Below are 22,113 nucleotides of genomic sequence, written 5' to 3'. Positions count from 1 at the left end.
ATAAATTTCACTATTGATAAAACGAAATGTTTTAATACAGGATGGTAGAAACCAACTACGTTCAACAAAAATGTGAACGAATATTCCCTGAGTTGGTTTCTAAGTTCTACAATGGATCGAAGGATGACCTATGCCATATTACATCTATAATCTAGGTTTAAATTAAGTTTCACAAGAGAGAAAATTATCAAAATGGTCTACAGTGACCGTCAATTATCGTTAATTATTTATCTGACTAGTCGTAAATTACAGTGGCTGATGTGGCTTCTCAATAATTATATAACAGAGAAATCATCGCGTTTCAGACTTTTACTTCAAGTGGCAAATGTGAACACCATGAGCTTTACGATCGACACTAGTATTACGCAGAAAGGGGGTGTAACAGATGAGAATTTTGCAGTTCTGAGTGAAGTTTTATGCGCTGTTATGCGGCATCGCGGGCGTTCATTACCTTGTCGTTTGTTAGGCAGCGGCCAGCGCAGCAGCCATCCAGCTCGCCGTCTCGGAACTAAGTAACGTCTCCTAACTTCTCCTTACTACCATTTACCGAAGTTCGTTTAAGAAAACTATCTGGCTGTGTTTTCGTATGACTAATCAGGGTCTCAATGTTAACCTTAAGCTCCGCCTACAAATATTCTGTCTACCCAATGAAAAACGTTATACTTTTCGTGGTGGGGCAATATTTTTAAAGTTTGCAACGTAACAGAGACGCGAAAAAGTCTCACGCTAAAACTTGCAGCTGCTGTGGTTCTTTTAGCGTTATCGTAAGATCTATACTGTTCTTCTGGAGGGCTCTATCTTTTAACATGGGCTCAGGGGTGGTCCTAACGTAACAGAGACGCGTAAAAGTCTCACGCTAAAACCTGCGGGTGGTGTGGCCCTTTATGTGTTATCGTAAGATCTATACTGTTTTTCTGGAGGGCTCTAGCTTTTAACATGGGCTGGGGGGTGGTCTTTGACGTAACACGTAACAAAGACGCGAAAAATTCTCACGCTAAAACTTGCAGCTGGCGTTGTTCTAGTGGTTAACTGGCGACGTGGGTGTCCGGTCCGTCCCTTATCATAGGGCCTTCTAGCTTAACACGGTTCTGCTCTCGGCTTCTGTTCTCGTTTCTCCCCTCGGAACTGCGTCTGTCTCACGGTGGGAAGGTATGACATTCATTTCGGCATTCTTGTGTTAGTCTGTGGTATTCCATTTGCTCACTCGTTACTCGTATTAGTTTGGTTAATTTAATGTCACGATTTATTTGGAGCTATGTGACATACTACTGGATTTGCTTATCATGTCAGGGTTTTCATGGAAGGTGTTGGATTTGCCTGACACCTTACACGGATACTTTTGATCACACAGTGCACCAATTCGTTCTATGTATGGTCTAACTTTCATCGAGCTACGTCACTTGGCAGCGTAACTTCATGCGAAAGTTACTTTCGTTCTTAAATTTTGTCCACCAGTATATATGCTGTTTTTTTTAATTGGTAACTTTTTTATGTCTGACTGTCTTATTCTGTTAACATGTACTTATGCAAAGGCGGAAACATTAAATATTAACTTAATAGCATGTCATGTGTAATGTAATGTACCAGTACTGACTGATTTATTATAGACTCGCCGGCTGTATGGGGACAAAAGCTAACATGAAGTTTTCATCAATTACAACACCTTCGCAGCATTTCGATGTGAAATTAACAAGAAAGACGTTGAATCGAGTGCCTGTTCTGTACAAGGAGCAGTCATATCCTATACTGACAGCAGAAGTTCTATTTGTAGGAATTTTTCGACAGTAATTGTCGTTCATTTATCTTTCCATTTCCATCCTTTCCCTTTACTTCCAGGAACAAGTGTATGTATGTGAAACAGATTCCGCCTACAGCCGGTACCGGGCTTCTACTTTGGCCATCCTCGTTCCACCAGCCGGCTCTCAGATCGTGACGTAGCACCGCCCTTTCATTTCCGTGCGACTCTGGCAGCCGCTGTCTCTGTTTGGAGGGCGCTTCACCGAGTATCGAGATGATTTACGGATACCGAGATCGATGTCGATGCTGCCCTTTCGACGCAGGGCAGACACGCTTACCGGAATAACCCTGCAAGAGCTAAAATAGACTCAGCCACAATACCGTTATAGACCAGAAAGCTAACCACATTCTCAGATACCTCAGGCGTCACGTCACTTTTCGTCAATACAGAGACGATTAAAATTCTTTGTACATAAATCAGTATATACTCGTATATCTGGTCATAAATTGAGTAGCCCTGTGACGTATCTGTCTGATTATGAAAGTGGCTACCACAAAAAGCAAAAAAAAAAAAAAATGCAGAAGAGCATTATGCTCTTAACGTGCCAGGCGCGGTTATTGTTTGTTGCTTTCTTACCTTTAACTCCTGCGGGCTGTTCTCGCGATTAGGACGTACTATGCAGATGGACGAATTCAAGAAAGCGAAGCAAACCCTTTGTGGGTGGACGGTAGTAATGAAGGAATCTACGGTGGATGTTGCGACTGTATGCGCAAAACTACTGAAAACATCAATAACTGGGATGGGAGAAACGCGAGTACTGGAAGTAAAATACGAGGGATGTTAAATAAGTAATGTAACACTTTATTTTTTCCGTCGGTTTCGGTTGAAAGAAAAGAATGCCAAATTTGTGGTGAGATATTATGGAATATTCCTGTTTTAGTCTCTAGAGTTTCCTGAGGTTTGGATAGGTGGCGGTGCTAGACGCACTCTTTAAAATGGCGTCTGTAACGGAGGTGCATTCCAAGCAGAGAGCTGCCGTTGAAACCAGAGCACCGCAGATATTCATAGGCCGTTACAGAATGTCTACGGAGACCTGGCACTGAACAAAAGCCCGCTGAGTTGTTGGGGGAGGCGTCTGTCATAATCGCGAACAGTCGAGGAAACTTGTCCAACGTACTGGCTGGCCGACGGCAGAGAGCTGTGTCTCCTACAGTTTTGGAACGTACGGACACTCTCATTCGAGGCGATCGACGGATACAATCAAACACCTCGCTGCTCCACTGGACGTCTCTTCTGGTAGTGCTGACACACTGAATTGCAGTGCAGTTGGGTACCTCGTCGCTTAACAGTAAATCATTATTAGCAACTAAGAAGCATGTGTGCTGAAATACTTCCGCGTTGTTACGAGGCTGATAGTAACAACTTTTTGTCGATCATTATCTCAGGCAATGAAGCTGGAAACGAAACGACAACCCATGGAGTGGCGTCACACCGATTCGCCGCCGAAGAAAAAGTTCAAAGCTGCGTCCTAAGGTCTTTTGGGAGTCCTTGGTCATGGTGCAGCGAAGAGTGTTCGTCACCACAAAAATGCGAACGAACTTCTCTTTCCCCATGACAACACCCTTTAGCAGTATACGAAACTTCATTCGACTGTTCTTTCTTATCCAACCTATTGCCCGGATCTCGCACCTTCTGACTTCCATCTGTGTGGCTTAATGAGAGATCGTTCCGTGGGACGCAGTACGTGGATGACGCAGCAAGACGTTGACTCCCTCCTTCGAGCAGTAGACCGATACCATGCGGGCACACGGTGTCTCCGAGTACGGTGGTATAAGGCCGTCGCATTGAATGGAGAGTTTGTTGACGAAAAGGTTTGTAGCCAAAACAGTGCGATGTAATATGGCGTCTTGGAATCCTGAATAAAAACAACCTGCTTCTTGAAGAAAAAAAAAGTGTTACTTTACTTATTGAAAGCCCCTTGTAATGAAACGATTATATCTGACAAAGTGTTTGCCATGATAGTTTCATACAGCCTATTAACAGTTGGTGCCTACAAAGTGAAGAAAGTCGACATCAAGGTTCTCTCGACGCGATTTATTAACAGTTCGTTTCCGGCTGTTCTGCAGAGATGCTGTTTCCGTTTTAGGCACAATATTTCGACGACGACGCAACCGACTTCAGGTGCTGTGAGTTTTGCTGTTACGTGTACCTGCTGCCTGACAGCACCTGAAGATTAAACTTCATGGCAGATTAAAACTGTGTGCCGGACCGAGACTCGAACTCTGTACCTTTGCCTTTCACGGGCAAGTGCTCTACCATCTGAGCTACCCAGGCACGACTCACGCCCCGTCCTCGCAGCTTCATTTCTGCCAGTACCTTTATTTCAGGAGTGCTAGTTCTGCAAGGTTCGCAGGAGAGCTTCTGTAAAGTTTGGAAGGTAGGAGACGAGATGCTGGCAGTAGTAAAGCTGTGAGGATGGGGCGTGAGTCGTGCTTGGGTAGCTCAGTTGGTAGAGCACTTGCCCGCGAAAGGCAAAGGTCCCCAGTTCGAGTCTCGGTTCGGCACATAGTTTTGATCTGTCATGAAATTTCATATCAGTGCACACTCAGCTGCAGAGTGAAAATCTCATTGTAGCACCAGAAGACGACTGGATCTGTCTTAAAACACCGTACACAAAACGGGCGTCACAACTCAGCTCAACACCCGCAAGCAGGCTGCTAAAGTGAAAAATAATAATATGCTTTGAGAACTTCCAAAATAGCTAAAATCATTTGTAAATATAGATGGTCGGTTTCGGCAGTTCTCTTTTGCCATTTTGGGATCTATGTTCGCGTCATTTCACAATCCCCTGCCGGCCGTTGTAGCCGAGCGGTCCTAGGCGCTTCAGTTCGTATCCTGCCTCGGGCATGGATGTTTGTGATGTTTTTAGGTTAGTTAGGTTTAAGTAGTTCTAAGTCTATGGGACTGATGACCTCAGGTGTTAAGTCCTATGGTGCTCAGAGACATTTGAACCATTTGAACACAATCCTCTCGTTCAGTTCAGTAAACAGAGCTATACAATGTATGTCCATGTTAGTGTTATAATCTATACTATAAGTCGACATGCCAATTTTAAAGTAACGGCTATGTACACACATAATATTACACCGATAACAAGGACTTGTAACTCGAGCAGTAATGCACTGAAGAGCCAAAGAAAATGGCTGGAGGCAATTGACATCATGTATCCTTCAGTGCTGACCATAAATTCGTAAAAGTATGAAGGGGTGGAGATCTCATCTCAACAGCACGTTGCAAGGCATCCCAGATATGCTCAAAGTTCATGTCTGGGGACTTTGATGGCCAGCGGAAGTGTTTAAACCCAGAAGAGTGTTTCTGGAGCCACTCTGTAGCAATTTTGGTCGTGCTGGAATTATCCAAGTCCGTCGGAATGCACGATGGACATGAATGGATGCAGGTGATCATACAGTATGCTTACGTACGTGTCAAAGGTCAGAGGTCAGAGTCGTATCTAGACGTATCAGGTGTACCATATCACTCCAACTGTACACGCCCTACACCATTACAGAGCCTCCACCGGCATGAATGGTCCAGTGCTGACATGCAGGGTCGATTCGAGATTGTCTCCATACCCATGCACGTGCATCCGCTCGATACAATTTGAAACGAGGATCTTCAGACCAGGCAACATGTATCCGCTCATCAACAGACCAATGTCGGTGTTGATGTGCCCAGGCGAGGCATAAAGCTTTGTGTCGTGCAGTCATGTGTGCGCTAGTGAGCCTTCGCCTCCGAAAACCCATATTGATGATGTCCCGTTGAATGTTTCGCATGCTGCCACTTGTTGATGGCCCAGCATTGAAATCTGGAGCAGTTTGCGGAATGGTTACACTTCTGTCGCGCTGAACGATTCTCTTCAGTCGTCGTTGGTCCCGTTCTTGAAGGATGTTTTCCCTGCCGCAGCCACGTCGGAGATCTGATGTTTTACCGTATTTCTGATATTCACGGTACACTGGTGCAACGGTCGTAAGGGGAAACACCCAATTCGTCGTTACCTCGTAGATGCTGTGTCCCATCGCTCGTGGAGCCGACTATAATACCACATTCAGACTCCCTTAAATCTTGGTAACCTGCCATTGTAGCAGCAGTAACCGATCTAAAAACTGCGCCAGACACTTCCTGTCCCATATAGATGTTGCCGACTGCAGCGCCGTGTTGTACCTGTTTACATATCTCTGAATACGTGTGCCTCGTCCAGTTTCTTTGGCACCTCAGTGCATATGTGTACTGCAGCGCCGTGTTGTACCTGTTTACATATCTCTGAATACGTGTGCCTCGTCCAGTTTCTTTGGCACCTCAGTGCATATGTGTACGTAGCTGTTGTTTTAAAGTTGACATGCCGACTTCAAGCATAGCTCACGATATCAACATGAACATACATTGTATAGAACCACATACTGTACTGACTGAGGAGACTGTGTAATGATGTAATTATACACTCCTGGAAATTGAAATAAGAACACCGTGAATTCATTGTCCCAGGAAGGGGAAACTTTATTGACACATTCCTGGGGTCAGATACATCACATGATCACACTGACAGAACCACAGGCACATAGACACAGGCAACAGAGCATGCACAATGTCGGCACTAGCACAGTGTATATCCACCTTTCGCAGCAAATGCAGGCTGCTATTCTCCCATGGAGACGATCGTAGAGATGCTGGATGTAGTCCTGTGGAACGGCTTGCCATACCAATTCCACCTGGCACCTCAGTTGGACCAGCGTTCGTGCTGGACATGCAAACCGCGTGAGACGACGCTTCATCCAGTCCCAAACATGCTCAAAGGGGGACAGATCCGGAGATCTTGCTGGCCAGGGTAGTTGACTTACACCTTCTAGAGCACGTTGGGTGGCACGGGATACATGCAGACGTGCATTGTCCTGTTGGAACAGCAAGTTCCCTTGCCGGTCTAGGAATGGTAGAACGATGGGTTCGATGACGGTTTGGATGTACCGTGCACTATTCAGTGTCCCCTCGACTATCACCAGAGGTGTACGGCCAGTGTAGGAGATCGCTCCCCACACCATGATGTCGGGTGTGGCCCTGTGTGCCTCGGTCGTATGCAGTCCTGATTGTGGCGCTCACCTGCACGGCGCCAAACACGCATACGACCATCATTAGCACCAAGGCAGAAGCGACTCTCATCGCTGAAGACGACACGTCTCCATTCGTCCCTCCATTCACGCCTGTCGCGACACCACTGGAGGCGGGCTGCACGATGTTGGGGCGTGAGCGGAAGACGGCCTAACGGTGTGCGGGACCGTAGCCCAGCTTCATGGAGACGGTTGCGAATGGTCCTCGCCGATACCCCAGGAGCAACAGTGTCCCTAATTTGCTGGGAAGTGGCGGTGCGGTCCCCTGAGGCACTGCGTAGGATCCTACGGTCTTGGCGTGCATGCGTGCATCGCTGCGGTCCGGTCCCAGGTCGACGGGCACGTGCACCTTCCGCCGACCACTGGCGACAACATCGATGTACGGTGGAGACCTCACGCCCCACGTGTTGAGCAATTCGGCGGTACGTCCACCCGGCCTCCCGCATGCCCACTATACGCCCTCACTCAAAGTCTGTCAACTGCACATACGGTTCACGTCCACGCTGTCACGGCATGCTACCAGTGTTAAAGACTGCGATGGAGCTCCGTATGCCTCGGCAAACTGGCTGACACTGACGGCGGCGGTGCACAAATGCTGCGCAGCTAGCGCCATTCGACGGCCAACACCGCGGTTCCTGGTGTGTCCGCTGTGCCGTGCGTGTGACCATTGCTTGTACAGCCCTCTCGCAGTGTCCGGAGCAAGTATGGCGGGTATGACACACCGGTGTCAATGTGTTCTTTTTTTCCATTTCCAGGAGTGTAGATCCGAAGATGGCACCAGAGAACTGCCGAAACCGGTCATCTACGCGAATAAATGATTTTAGGGATCATAGTAGATGAAAATTTATTGCAGATCGTCCGCACTCAGACGATCTCAGAAGTGTATGATAATAATGAACAACTCAAAAACGCAATTTTGTTGGTTTCATCTTTCCTTTAATCACTTTTTCACAAACATTCAACCAAGGCTGGCTGCCAACTTATAGGTAAAATGGAGCACATTATTTATACGTTCCTGAATCCATCTTTTGAAGGCTAGTAGATGGATCACGAAATTATGGGGAGACAGTATTCAAGTATAATTGTTGCAAGTCGAAAAATTTCCGTTTCCAGTCAAATTAGATATGTAAACTAAAACCATTATGCACAACGGTTACGCACATAAATGTAAAAGTTGTCAGTTACAGCGTATTGACATTAATACATACACTACTGACCACTACAATTGCTACACCACGAAGATGAGGTGCTACAGAAGCGAAATTTAATCGACAGGAGGATGATGATGCTGTGATACGCAAATGATTAGCTTTTCAGAGCATTCACACAAGGCTGGCGCCAGTGGCGACGCCTACAACGTGCTGACATGAGGAAAGTTTCCAAGCGATTACTCATACAGAAACAGCAGTTGATCGGCGTTGCCTGGTGAAACGTTGTTGTGATGCCTCGTGCAAGGAAGAGAAAAGCGTACCATCACGTTTCCGACTTTGATAAAGGTCGGATTATAGCCTATCGCGATTGCAGTTCATCGTATCGCGACATTGCTGCTCGCGTTGGTCGAGAATCAATTACTGTTAGCAGAATATGGAATCGATAGGTTCAGGAGGGTAATGCGGAACGCCGTGCTGGATCCCAACGGCCTCGAATCACTAGCATTCGAAATGGCAGGCATCTTATCCGTGAGTCTGTAACGGATCGTGCAGCCACTTCTGGATCCCTGAATCAACAGATGGGGACGTTTGCAAGACAACAACCATCTGTACGAACAGTTCGACGACGTTTGCAGCAGCATGGACTATCAGTTCGGAGACCATGGCTGCGTTTACCCTTAACGCTGCATCACAGACAGGAGCGCCTGTGATGGTGTACACAGCGACGAACCTGGGTGTAAGAATGGCAAACAGTCATTTTTATCTTATGAATCCAAGATTTTGTTTACTGCATTAGGATGGTCGCATCCATGTTTGGCGACATCGCGGTGAACGCACACTGGAAGCGTGTATTTGTCATTGCCATACTGACGTATCATCGGGCGTGATGGTATGGGGTACCATTGGTTACAACTCTCGGTCACCTCTTGTTCGCATTGACGGCACTTTGAACAGTGGACGTTACATTTGAGATGTGTTACGACCCGTGACTCTACCCTTCATTCGATCCCTGCGAAACCCTGCATTTCAGAAGGATAATGCACGATCGCATGTTGCAGGTCCTGTACGGGCCTTCCTGGATGCAGAAAATGTTCGACTGCTGCCCTGGCCAGCACATTCTCCAGATCTCTCACCAATTGAAAATGTCTAGTCAACGGTGGCCGAGCAACTGGCTCGTACAATACGCCAGGAACTACTCTTGAAGAACTGTGGTATTTTGTACACGCCACGGAATCTCTGTTTGACTCGAAGCCCAGGCGGATCAACTCTGTTCTTACCGCCAGAGGTGGTTGTTCTGGGTACTGGTTTCTCATGATATATGCACCCAAATTGCGTGAAAATGGAATCACATGTCAGTTCTAGTGTAATATATTTGCCCAATAAATACCCGTTTATCATCTGCATTTCTTCTTGGTGTAGCAATTTCAAAGATCTGTAGTGTGGTTCTTATACGACAGAAAAAATTTTCCAAAGTTGTGCAACTAATTAACAATACGACTACTGCCAGTTATCCATGCACGAGATTCGTACAGTAATAGTGTAAATGTCTCGCCGTACCAACTAACTATGCAGCAGTTTTAGGAAACTTCTTTAGAGTGTACTGTGACGATAAAACTTTGTTACAACTACTTGTGCAGACGATCTCATTCGTGAGATTACAGGCAAAACTGAATGCTGCATGCTAAGTGCTGATGTGGGTGATGTGTGAAATTCTCAACTATCTGGGCGCCGGACCTAGACGCGAGCACGGGAAGTGCTCTGACCGCCTGAGTCGTGTGGAACCGGCTCAGGACCCGCCCTCACTTCTGGCTTCAACTGTCCCGCGCTCTCCAAAGTGCGCAGGCGTTCTCGAGCTGAGCTATCACTCCCGGGAAAGTAGCAGAAGCAAGTGACTTTATGTGAAGGTTGTGGAATATGTCCCGTAACTAGTTCAACGATACGAAAGTTATATTCTCTCTCTTTCTTTTTCGTACAGTTTTGTGTGACTAGACATAACTACAAAAAACAATTATCAGCCAGGTGAACAATTTCTTGATTATCAGGTCAATCAAGTAAGCGTCCAGTTGCACTTCTGTGTCAGCAAAACTTATATTTTTTTCAGCTATCACAACCATTTACAGACTGTCCGACAAGGGAATGTGGAAAAAGTTTTTCAAAATAGACCAATAAGACTCAACCTTATCAATGATATTTGCAGCTGCATAAGCACACCACACACATATAAAGAGATCGTCCATAACCATAACGCAGAGACTCAAATGTACCCAGAACGGACGCTGCGACTTACATTGGCCCTTGACCCACTGTGAACAAGGAGTTACGGCTGAATTTCGTTTTCATTTCGGTGGTGAAATGTTCATTTTATCACAATATGTTGATTTGTTTTTCCGAAAATATACTATTTTGACAACCTCCGCCTTTCAAATTGTTTGCGTTGCAAGTATTTGCTCGTTACATTTATGAATTTTGTCCATAATGGGTGTTGTTGAACTGTATGTCTGTTCCTTTATAGATCAGTTACAGTTCAAGGAGATTTATTTGAGATCAGATGATCACCTGAAGAAGGGAGTAAACCCGAGACAGTCTGTCTTAAATACATCGCCTTCAGTTGTGACTGGTAGACGGTCTTACTCTACATCCTCTTAAATGTATTTTATTTATTCTATTTATTTTATTTATTCTAAGCTCATTAAGGAGGTTACAAGTGCGTCTTATGATGTACCTCCACTTTGTAATGGTTCTTTATTTACGTGAGCATTACGGCACCAGTAATATCGTACTACTTTCCTGCGAAGTAACAGACATATTTTTGTGACAATATTCACGTTTGGTTTTATTAATATATAGGTACTCCGATGTATCGATATATTACAGTGATATGGTTCCTGTGTGTATTCATTTCTGTGAGACTGTCATAATCTTTGACTTACTTGTAACTGTTTTGGCGCGAATGCGCATAGAGCAGTCTTTGTTTCACTTTGCAGAAGTTAAGTTGTTATTTCGCTTTGTAAAAGAACAGTCAAGTCTTATGTTTGGTTAAAGTGGAAATTAAATATATGAAGATTGATAGAAAACTGTTTTCTTGATGATGTGACAATTAAGAAGTATATGTGAATTTACAAGAAGTTTAATAAAAATGTGGATCCTGAACACCAAGTCAAAAATTATTTCTACCATAGCATTGTTCTGCTCTCGGATTGTTTGATAATTAAGAATTTCCTGAAAAACGCATTTTTTAAGTCTTCAAATATTGCTAAACTACAGATCTGGACCTTCTAGCAGTCAAATTGGAATCACCCTAGAATCAACAAGATGAGCCATAACAACTTCGACGAACTCTACGCGGGAATCCTTTCAAAATAAGTGCCAAAATTAATGACTTTTTTACAGTGACTTCATTATTTCCTTTCTGACGATACCATCCACAATCAATAACTTTGTTGTTGCCCGATAAAGCGAACATATGCTGCGTGAGCAACATTATTAATCTGATTTCTAACCTACTTTGAAAGTGGTGGTATTGTTAGAATTTGTAATGTACACGGGCAGAGGTAACTGGTATAAATAGTTAAAGATAACGATTTGTTATTGCCCATAAACAAATGAATAGATAAAATAAATTCTCTTCTTCTGCGATCTGAAGCTCCATATTCTCAGTGGAGGCTAGGGACGGATTCTGGCGAGTTACATTTGTCAGTACTTCTAATCCCATACCGCGGATAGCATTGGGTAACTGGTAACCGTCTTAAGCAAACTCCATAAACAAAATCGAAAGCACTTCTAATACCATTGCTGAATCCGTCGCTTTGAAATTGCCAGATCACCTTGTGTTCGACGAATCAAATTTGAGCTTTTTACGCCTAGCTTCTCGTCACAATGACTGCCAAACGAAACACAAAGCCATGAGAACACAAAAATATTGCACGACAATCATTTATGGAAGAGATATTAAAGGTGTTACAAAAATTTTAAATCTAAAGTGCACATGTCTTACCAAAGCCTTCATACTAACTAGGGGAGGCCACGACGTTTGGAACGCAGATTTACTGCAAAGTTCGTACACTCGCAGTACTCCATGAGGACAACAAAATGTGTAAGCAGTAGCGCGTAATTCTCAAGCGTTATTGACAAAATCGCAAGATGATTTCGGCCGTCAAATATGTACCTGTGCGTGGCCGTCATTATCACAAAGCGGCCGCCGTTATTAACATGAAGCCGTGGCGACCGACTGGATGCCGGCACGGTAGCTCAGCGTGTTCGGTAAGAGGGTTAGCTGCCCTCTGCAATAAAAAAAACTGAGTTAATCGATCAACAACGAAGTACAACGGATGTCTTACGACGTCCGCCCCGAGCAGATGCAACGAACAAAAGCGAAGAAATATATATATATATCAGTGCTTAGCGTCAAAACCCCGTAATCGTAGATCGTCGGTCGATGGATCCAGTCCTGTTCGTCACTTGTTTTTCCAACACAGTCATGTACTTTACTATTCATATTACAGTTGATATAACGGGAAAAACACGTGTAATCAGATGAACTTTTGTTACATTCACGATGTTATTTGGCCGTCTACAAAGTTTTATTACCACAAATAATATAATAGTCACAGCTACCTAGTAGAAACGACCAAACGGATAAGTAGCAGTAATAGTAGTAGCATGGTATTCTTCCTTACGGCAGGTCTTGTCATGGGTTAAGCCTCTTCCACTTCTGTCTGTCCATAGCCAGTCTTTTCATTTCTGAATATTTGTCTACTTTGATATTGTCCAGCATTTGATTTCTTCTTCTTCCTCTTCCCCTTTTTACCTCCACTATTCCTTTTGTCCCTTCCTTCAATAAACAGTCCTCCTCAAACAATGGCTAATCCAGTTCTGTTTTCTCTTTCTGATAACTTTCAGAATGTTTCTTTCTTTTCCAACACTTCTTAATACTTCTTCATTCCTTACTCGGTCTTCCCATTTCGCTTTTTCCAGTCTTGTCCATATCCACATCTCCAGTACCTCCAATCTTCTTTCATCTTCCTTCCTCAATGTCCAGGTCACCGCAACATATAAACCATATAAACGCATAAATTGATACTGAAAACGTTTGCTTGTCCGTGATTTGAGAAACCACTTATACCTGGAAGTGACTGCCACAGACAGTATAGTAAAGAATATGACTGTGTTGTAAAAAGAAATAAGAAAAGGGGTAACGAACGGGACTCCATCTAGAGACCAACTACTACCTACGATTGCGAGGCTTCCACGCTAACCACTTTCTTGTTTTTTATCTCGTTTTGCTCTGCTCTTTAATGGTCGATGAATTTGTTCGGGGCGGACGTCCGATGACAGCCGTTCAGGTTCTTTGTTGATCCGCTCACTCAGTTTTTTATTACAGAGGGTAGCTAACCCTCTGACCGAGCACGCTGAGCTACCGTGCCGGCCACGACTGAGCTGCCGGCGCTTCGTGTTAACAATGGCCGCAGGTTTGCGTTAATAATGGCCACCCACAGGTACATATTTGACGACCGAAATTGTCTTGCGATTTTCTCAATAACGCTTGAGAAGTACGCGCTAGTGCTTACACATTTTGTTGTCCTCATGGAGTACTACGAGTGTACGAAGTTTGCAGTAAATCCGCGTTCCAAACGTCGTGGCCTCCCCTTGTAAGTATAGTGTCACTTACGTACGTCCTTACCATCAGCTGTCAACTAACGGAGAGTGGCCGTTAGAAGTTAGTATTGTAATATCATGCCACCTTGCGGCGTGGTTGTATTACACAGCAGAGATAACAGGATTCACAGAGGTAGATAAGCAAATTGACACAAAAATCATATTAGAAGATTATAAAGAAAGTAGGATAATGTTTATTACTAGCATTTATCGAAAACATAGGAACATTCCTGGAATACAAGTTTAATGGAGAGAAGGCATGAGATGGAAAAATCGATAAAAAGGTATTTTGGCTTAGTGTTCAGTCGTTATCGACAAATGAATGAACGTATGTGTAAATCCGAAGCACCATATGATGTGAGTATGATGGAGGCTACAGAGTGACATTTCGACGGTGATAGTTGTGACAGAAATGATATTTAGTCAAAACATGTTCCAGAGCGACTGTAATATCGTTGAAGGCTAATATCGAGCAAACAAGCCGCGAAATGTGAAAGTGTTGGCTACCAGATAGCCAGACTTTCAGCACTGCGTGCATAGGAGTTCACACTCGATCCCGAAAAAATACTTATGAGAATACAGATCGTGTGATGTGGCAGACATATGTGGGTGCGGACGGCCGACAAGTTGTATAGTGCCATGTTACTACTAGATTTAAACAATATCGTTAGTAATAAACCCGCTTACGTTCCTGGTCTGGGGAACACACGGCATCATTTCGTATCTCCACTATCTCGCTAACAAAATGTCTGCGACTACGTGGAGAAGCGAGTGAAGTGTAACAAAACCCTTGCAATGTGGTACCTCTATGAGATTTTGGTTAGAGCTACGCTCTGCCATAACTACGATCGGTAGGTTTGGCGGGCTATGTAAATGATGTGGTAAAGAGTAGCATTACCGGAAGTATTGACAGTATGAATAGGGAGAGAAACGTAAATAAAAGTCTAAGACAAAAACTGCGAGACGACTATTTCTCTTCGGTTGCGTATGTTTGGGTATTTGTTTCGCACAAAATTAGAAACACACATAATTCAGTGTTAGTCCACTGCGTTTTTATATCCTTACAGAATATGAACTGCATTTTATAAATAATAAAAATTGGTTCTTCGTGTAACTACTGCGCTTTTACGTAACCAAATGATTTACTTTTGATTGAAGTGCAATTTACATACACACAGATAAAAAAACATATGTAACTATTGTTGTTATTTCGTATTCAAAAGAACACTCATCATGATTATCATAGGCAAGAGTTTCCTGTTATTATTGATAAATCACAAAGTTATTTATGAATAAGAGAAACATATTTTACATTTTCGTGGAAGTACTGAAGAGATGTCCAAATGCTTTCCTTTTGCGTTTTTTTTTTAATTTTATCTTTTTGTTAAGGGAACTGCGTTTTCTAGCGCCATACAATAAATAGGCATTGACCTTTCTAGTGTTACTACAATATACCGCTGTTTTGCGTTACAAATTAACAATTTTCGATTAATACCTAAGCTAAAAACTGGCAATTTCAGTTTTGCTATAAATACCGTTTACTTTTAAGCAACAGACAAGAGGATAACTATGTAGAACCAAAATGTTCCTTACGTTAGCTGTCATTTACTGTGTATATCCTCACTCAGTTCCTAGATGGTTCATCGCTTCCGGTTTTTGGGGAATCTGGTAAGACACTGATTGCATATGTAAAGACTCCGATCGTTACGATGAAATGCCTGAAAGGTATTCTACACACCTAACATACAGGTGAACTCCTCCCGAATAATCCATGAAGGCCCAACGGTACCGACAGGTCGCCGTGTCATCTTCAGCCCATAGGCGTCACTGGATGTCAGTTTCCGAGACCGGAGCCGCTACTTCTCAATCAAGTATCCCCACAGTTTGCCTTACAAGGGCTGGATGCACCCCACTTGCCAACACCTTTCGGCAGACCGGATGGTCACTCATCCAAGAACATACAGGTGACACAGGTATGAACTGACCAAAGCTGCTAGGAACACTACCTCAGCCTACACGTATTTATGGTAGTGTTTGGAGAGCTGCTTCAAACCAGTCTCAGGACTGAAGACCCCAACAACAACAACAACAACAACACCGGTAGCCTGCGGTAATTTCGCGACTCTAGATTTGATTATCAATGATTGGCTTCAGCTGGATATTGCATACCCGAAGAAACATGTTTATTCTCTGCTTCAAGGAACTGAGGGGATTATGATGTCTAGAAGTTGTGTTGCCACATCATTTTAAAGAGACTACTATTTATTGCGTAATAATACTAACCATCTGAAAACGGAACTGATGGGTTGCGCGATATCTTGAAGGAGACTGCACAGTTAAAACAAAACTTGTCTGTGTAAGAGTGATAATGTGCAATACTTCACGATTTGTGGACAAGGAAAGAACTGATACAGCGCCAACAAGTGAATGTGAATACATCAGAAAATAATGCGCATTAATATTGTCCCGTTCTTAGCCTCGCCCTGTCGCTCAATATACACTACTGGCCACTAAAATTGGTCCACCAAGAAGAAATGCAGATGATAAACGGGTATTCATTGGACAAATATATTATACTAGAACTGAAATGTGATTACATTTTCACGCAATTTGGGTGCATAGATCCTGAGAAAACAGTACCAGGAACACCCACCTCTGGCCGTAATAACGGCCTTGATACGTCTGGGCAGTAGTCAAACAGAGCTTGGATGGCGTGTACAGGTACAGCTGCCCATGCAGCTTCAACACGATACCACAGTTCATCAAGAGTAGTGACTGGCGTATTGTGACGAGCCAGTTGCTCGGTCACCATTGACCAGACGTTTTCAATTGGTGAGAGATCTAGAGAATGTGCTGGCCAGGGCAGCAGCAGAACATTTACTGTATCCAGAAAGGCCCGTACAGGACTTACAACATGCAGTCGTGCAATATCCTGCTGAAATGTAGGGTTTCGCAGGGATCGAATGAAGGGTACAGTCACGGGTCGTAACACATCTCAAGTGTAACGTCCACTTTTCAAAGTGCCGTCAACGCGAACAAGAGGTGACCGAGACGTGTATCCAATGGCACCCCATACCATCACGCCGGGTGATACGCCAGTATGGCGATGACGAATACACGCTTCCAGTGTGCGTTCACCGCGATGTCGCCAAAAACGGATGCGACCATCATGATGCTGTAAACAGAACCTGAATTCAGCCAAAAAAATGACGTTTTGCCATTCGTCACCGAGGTTCGTCGTTGAGTACACCATCGCAGGCGCTCCTGTCTGTGATGCAACGTCAAGAGTAACCGCAACCATGGTCCCCGAGCTGATAGTCCATGCTGCTGCAAACGTCGTCGAACTGTTCGTGCAGATGGTTATTGTCTTGCAAACGTCCCCCTTTGTTGACTCAGGGATCGAGACGTGGCTGCACGATCCGTTACAGTCATGCGGATAAGATCCCTTTAATCTCGGCTGCTAGTGATACTTGTCCGTTGGGATCCAGCACGGCGTTCCGTATTACCCTCCTGAACCCACTGATTCCATATTCTGCTAACAGTCATCTCGAGCAACGCGAGCAGCAATGTCGTGATACGATAAACCGCATTCGCGATAGGCTACAATTCAACCTTTATCAAAGTCGGAATGGTGATGGTACGCATTTCTCCTCCTTACACGAGGCATCACAACAACGTTTCACCAGGCAACGCCTGTCAACTGCTCTTTGTGTATGAGAAATCGGTTGGAAACTTTCCTCGTGTCTGCACGTTGTAGGTGTCGCCATCGGCGCCAACCTTGTGTGAATGCTCTGAAAAGCTAATCATTTGCATATCACACCATCTTCTTCCTGTCGGTTTAATTTCGCGTCTGTAGGATGTCATCTTCGTGTTGTAGCAGTTTTAATGGCCAGTAGTGTATTTCTCTTCTTCTATGTACAGTGAACGCAACAGAATTTCCCAAGGGTAATTACCTTCTCCCAGTATGTGGTTCTGTAATGGCACAGGACGTTGCGAAATGATAAATCCGGGTACGGTAATATGCCATGTGGTATCCTTGCATTATTTCTGTGACAAAAATGAAAACCTTTTCAGCTCCACGTCCAATCAGGGCTACGGAGACAGTTTCACACAGAGAGAGAGAGAGAAACAACGGGCTTATACTCAACGGAACGTGCATTCGGACGTCGTTAGAGAGTTTCGACGCAGAGTTGGTGGGCGCTATTCACAGAAGACGGCTGCCATTGGCGTTAACGAGATTTTATTTTATCCACCAGATGCTGCAGCGCCATTGTTCCTGGCGGGTGAGAGACAGCAATCAGGGGAAGAGGCGCCTCGCAGATGGCATTCGCAAGTCGTCGACGCTGGATGAATGGGTGATCAGCGTCGGCTGGAGCAAACCGTGTTCTAATGGGCTGCGCGCCCCTGCACACTTCGCTGAAACCGTGACAGACTACTACTGATCACCAGGGTCTAAGAGCGCGGTGCGTCTCGGCATGCGATTTGTCTCCTCATCTGAATATCCTGTACGTTCCACACGAACCAATATTGTTTAATACGTGACACTTTAAAGTAACTTCTTGTTATATGTACTCAAGATGACTATGTAATACTTCAACGTTTTCGTGATCGACTGCCGTCCTTTTCTCCTCTGTCTAAGTAATATACTGATCACTGTCACTGTAGTTTATTTTGTACAAATCTGAATCCAGGTGTTTCTCGTGTTTTGGTTCAATTTGACGCCACAGACGCAACTGTGGTTTTCTTTAGTTTACCAAAACCACTAAGGCTTATTCCGGGATACTTTCTTAATGAAGGCCATGCCCGACCACCTCTCCTATCCTCATAGACTGTCTGTCCTATCCTCATGAATCTTCTAATGTCTAATGTCTTCTTTGCGTTGTATTCTTTGAGGTACTGATTTATATTGTGTTACTTTCACAAATCCTGTGTTGTTGTGGTCTTCAGTCGAGAGACTGGTTTGATGCAGCTCTCCATGCTAATCTATCCTGTGTATGCTTCTTCGTTTCCCAGTACCTACTGCAACCTACATCCTTCTCAATCTGCTAAGTGTATTCATCTCTTCGTCTCCCTCTGCGATTTTTACCCTCCACGCTGCCTTCCTATACTAAATTGATGATCACTTGACGCCTCAGAACATGTCCTATCAACAGATCCCTTCTTCTAGTCAAGTTGTGCCACACATTCCTCTTCTCCCCAATTCTGTTCAGTACCTCCTCTTTACGTGATCCACCCATCAAAATCTTCGGCATTCTTCTGTAGCACCACATTTCGAAAGCTTTTATTCTCTTTTTGTCCAAACTATTCATCGGCCATGCTTCTCTTCCATACATGGCTACACTCCAAACAAATAATTCCAGAAACGACTGCCTGACACTTAAATCTATACTCGATGTTTCTCTTCTTCAGGAACTCTTTCCTTGCCATTGCCAGTCCACATTTTATATCCTCTCTACTTCGATCATCATCAGTTATTTTGCTCCCCAAATAGCAAAACTCATTTACTAGTCTAAGTCTCATTACCAAAACTATTTCCCTCAGCATCACCCGACTTAATTTGAATACGTTCCATTATTCTCGTTTTGCTTTTGTTGATGTTCATCTTCTATCCTCCTTTCAAGACACTATCTATTCCGTTTAACTGCTCTTCCAGGTCCTTCGTTGTCTCTGAGAGAATTACAACGCCATCGGCGAACCTCAAAGTTTTTATTTCTTCTCCATGGATTTTAATTCCTACTCCGAATTTTTCTATCTTTTTCCTTTATTGCTTGCTCAGTACACAGATTGAATAATATCTGGGAGAGGCTACAACCCTGTCTCTCTTCGTTCCCAACCACTGCTTCCCTTTTGCACCCCACGACTCTTATAAGTGCTATCTGCTTTCTGTACAAATTATAAATAGACTTTCGCTCCCTATATTTTACCCCTGCCACCTTCAGAAGTTGAAAGTGAGTTTTCCACTCAATATTGTCACAAGCCTTCTATAAGTCTACAAGTGATAGAAACGTAGGTTTACCTTTCCTTGACCTAAGATAAGTCGTAGGGTCAGTATTGCTTCACGTGTTCCAACATTTCTAAGGAATCCAAACTGTTTTTCCCCGAGGTCGACTTCTACCAGTTTTTCCATTCTGTAAAGAATCCGCGTTGGTATTTTGCAGCTGTGACTTATTAAACTGATAGTTCGGTAATTTTTACATCTGTCAACACCTGCTTTCTTTGGGATTGGAATCATTATAGTCTGAGGGTATTTAGACTGTCTCATACATCTTGCTCACCAGGTACTAGAGTTTTGTCAGGATTGGCTCTCCCAAGGCATTCAGTAGTTCTAATGGAACATTGTCTACTCCCAGGGCCTTGTTTCGACTTAGATCTTCCAGTGCTCTGTCAAACTCATCACGCTGTATCATATCTCCCATTTCATCGTCATCTACATCCTATTCCATTTCCATAATATTGCCCTCAAGTACATAGCCCTTGTACAGACACCATATACTCATTCCACCTTTCTGCTTTCCCTTCCTTGCTGAGAACTGGGTTTCCAGCTCAGATCTTGATATTCATGCAGGTGGTTCTCTTTTCTCCAAAGGTCTCTTTAACTTTCCTATAGGCAGTATCTTGCTTAGCCATTTTGCGCATCCTGTCGATCTTATTTTTGAGACGTTTGTATTCCTTTTTGCCTTCCCATATTATTATTATTATTATTATTATTATTATTATTATTTTACAATCGTATTGACCAACTAGGATCACGTTAAAAACTTCAGTTCCTCTTCTTCCTTTGTTGGTTTTCCTATTTTTCCAGTTTTCCATCATTTTCTCCTCTTCCTTTCTTCTGTCCATGTTGTTGCCGATTTTTATTTCTTCTGCTTTGAAAGCCTTCCAAATTTAGTATTTTGTTTTTAAAACTGTTTCTTTCTCCCATTTCTGATTCATTGATGCTGTGTAAGGTGTCAGGTAAATCCAACACCTCCTATGAAAACCATGACATGATAAGCAAATCCAGTAGTATGTCACATAGCTCCAAATAAATCGTGACATTAAATTAACCAAAGTAATACGAGTAACGAGTGAGCAAAGGAGTACCAAAAACTAACACAAGAATGCCTAAATGCATGTCGTACCTTCCCACCGTGAGGCAGACGCAGTTCCGAGGGGAGAAACGAGAACAGAAGCCGAGAGCAGAAGCGTGTTAAGCTAGAAGGCCCTACGAAAAGGGAGGGGCTCGACACCCACGCCGCCAGACTACCTGTCCGACTACACAACCTGCACGTTTTAGCGTGAGGCTTTTTTCGCGTCTCAGGTACGTCAAGGACCACCCTCCAGCCCATGTCAAAAGCTAGAGCCCTCCAGAAAAGCAGTATAGATCTTACGATAACACAAAAAGGGCCACTACCACCCACAAGTTTTAGCGTGAGACTTTTTCGCGTGTCTGTTACATTAGGACAATCCTCCAGCCCATGTTAAAAGATAGAGCCCTCCAGAAGAACAGTATAGATCTCACGATAACGCTAAAAGGACCACACTAGCTGCAGGTTTTAGCGTGAGACTTTTTAGCGTCTCTGTTACGTTGCAAACTTTAAAAAACATTGCCCCACCACGAAAAGTATAACGTTTCTCATTGGATAGACAGAATTTTTGTAGGCGGAGCTTAAGGTTAACATTGAGACCCTGATTGGTCAGATGAAAACATAGCCAGACAGTTTTTTTTAAACTAACTTCGGTAAATTGTAGTAAGGAGAAGTTAGGAGAGGTGTTGGTTCCGAGACGGCGAGCTGGATGGCTGCTGCGCCGGCCGCTGCCGCCCTGACGCTGCTTAAACCCGACAAGGTAATGAACGCACGGATGCCGCATTTTTGAGCGCATAAGGCTTCACTCAGAACTGCAGAAGTCTCATCTGTTACACCCCCTTTTTGCGTAATACTAGTGTCGATCGTTAATTAAAACTCAGGGTGTTCACATTTGCCACTTGAAGTAAAAATCTGAAACGCGATAATTTTTCTGTTATATAGTTATTGAGAAGCCACATCAGCCACTGTAATTTACGACAAGTTAAATAAGTAATTAAAGATAATTGAGGGTCACTGTAGACCATTTTTATAGTTTTCTCTTTTGTGAAACTTAAATTAAACCTAGATTATAGATGTGATATGGCATAGGTCATCCTTCGATCGATTGTAGAACTTGGAAACCCATTCAGGAAATATTCGTTCACATTTTTGTTGAACGCAGTTGGTTTTTTACCATCCTGTATTAAAACACTTCCTTTGATCAATAGTGCAATTTATAAATGATGTTTTGTGAGTAGAATAAAATTTCCAATGGTAAACTTAACTGCTTTTTCGACGTTATTTTACCAGCTAACTAAAAATAGGAAAGCCTTGAACCCTTTCCACTAAATTTAGTTAGTATT

Source organism: Schistocerca gregaria, chromosome 1 (assembly GCF_023897955.1).
Source record: "Schistocerca gregaria isolate iqSchGreg1 chromosome 1, iqSchGreg1.2, whole genome shotgun sequence".
NCBI lineage: Eukaryota > Metazoa > Arthropoda > Insecta > Orthoptera > Acrididae > Schistocerca > Schistocerca gregaria.
Note: the sequence above shows the minus strand (reverse complement) of the source record.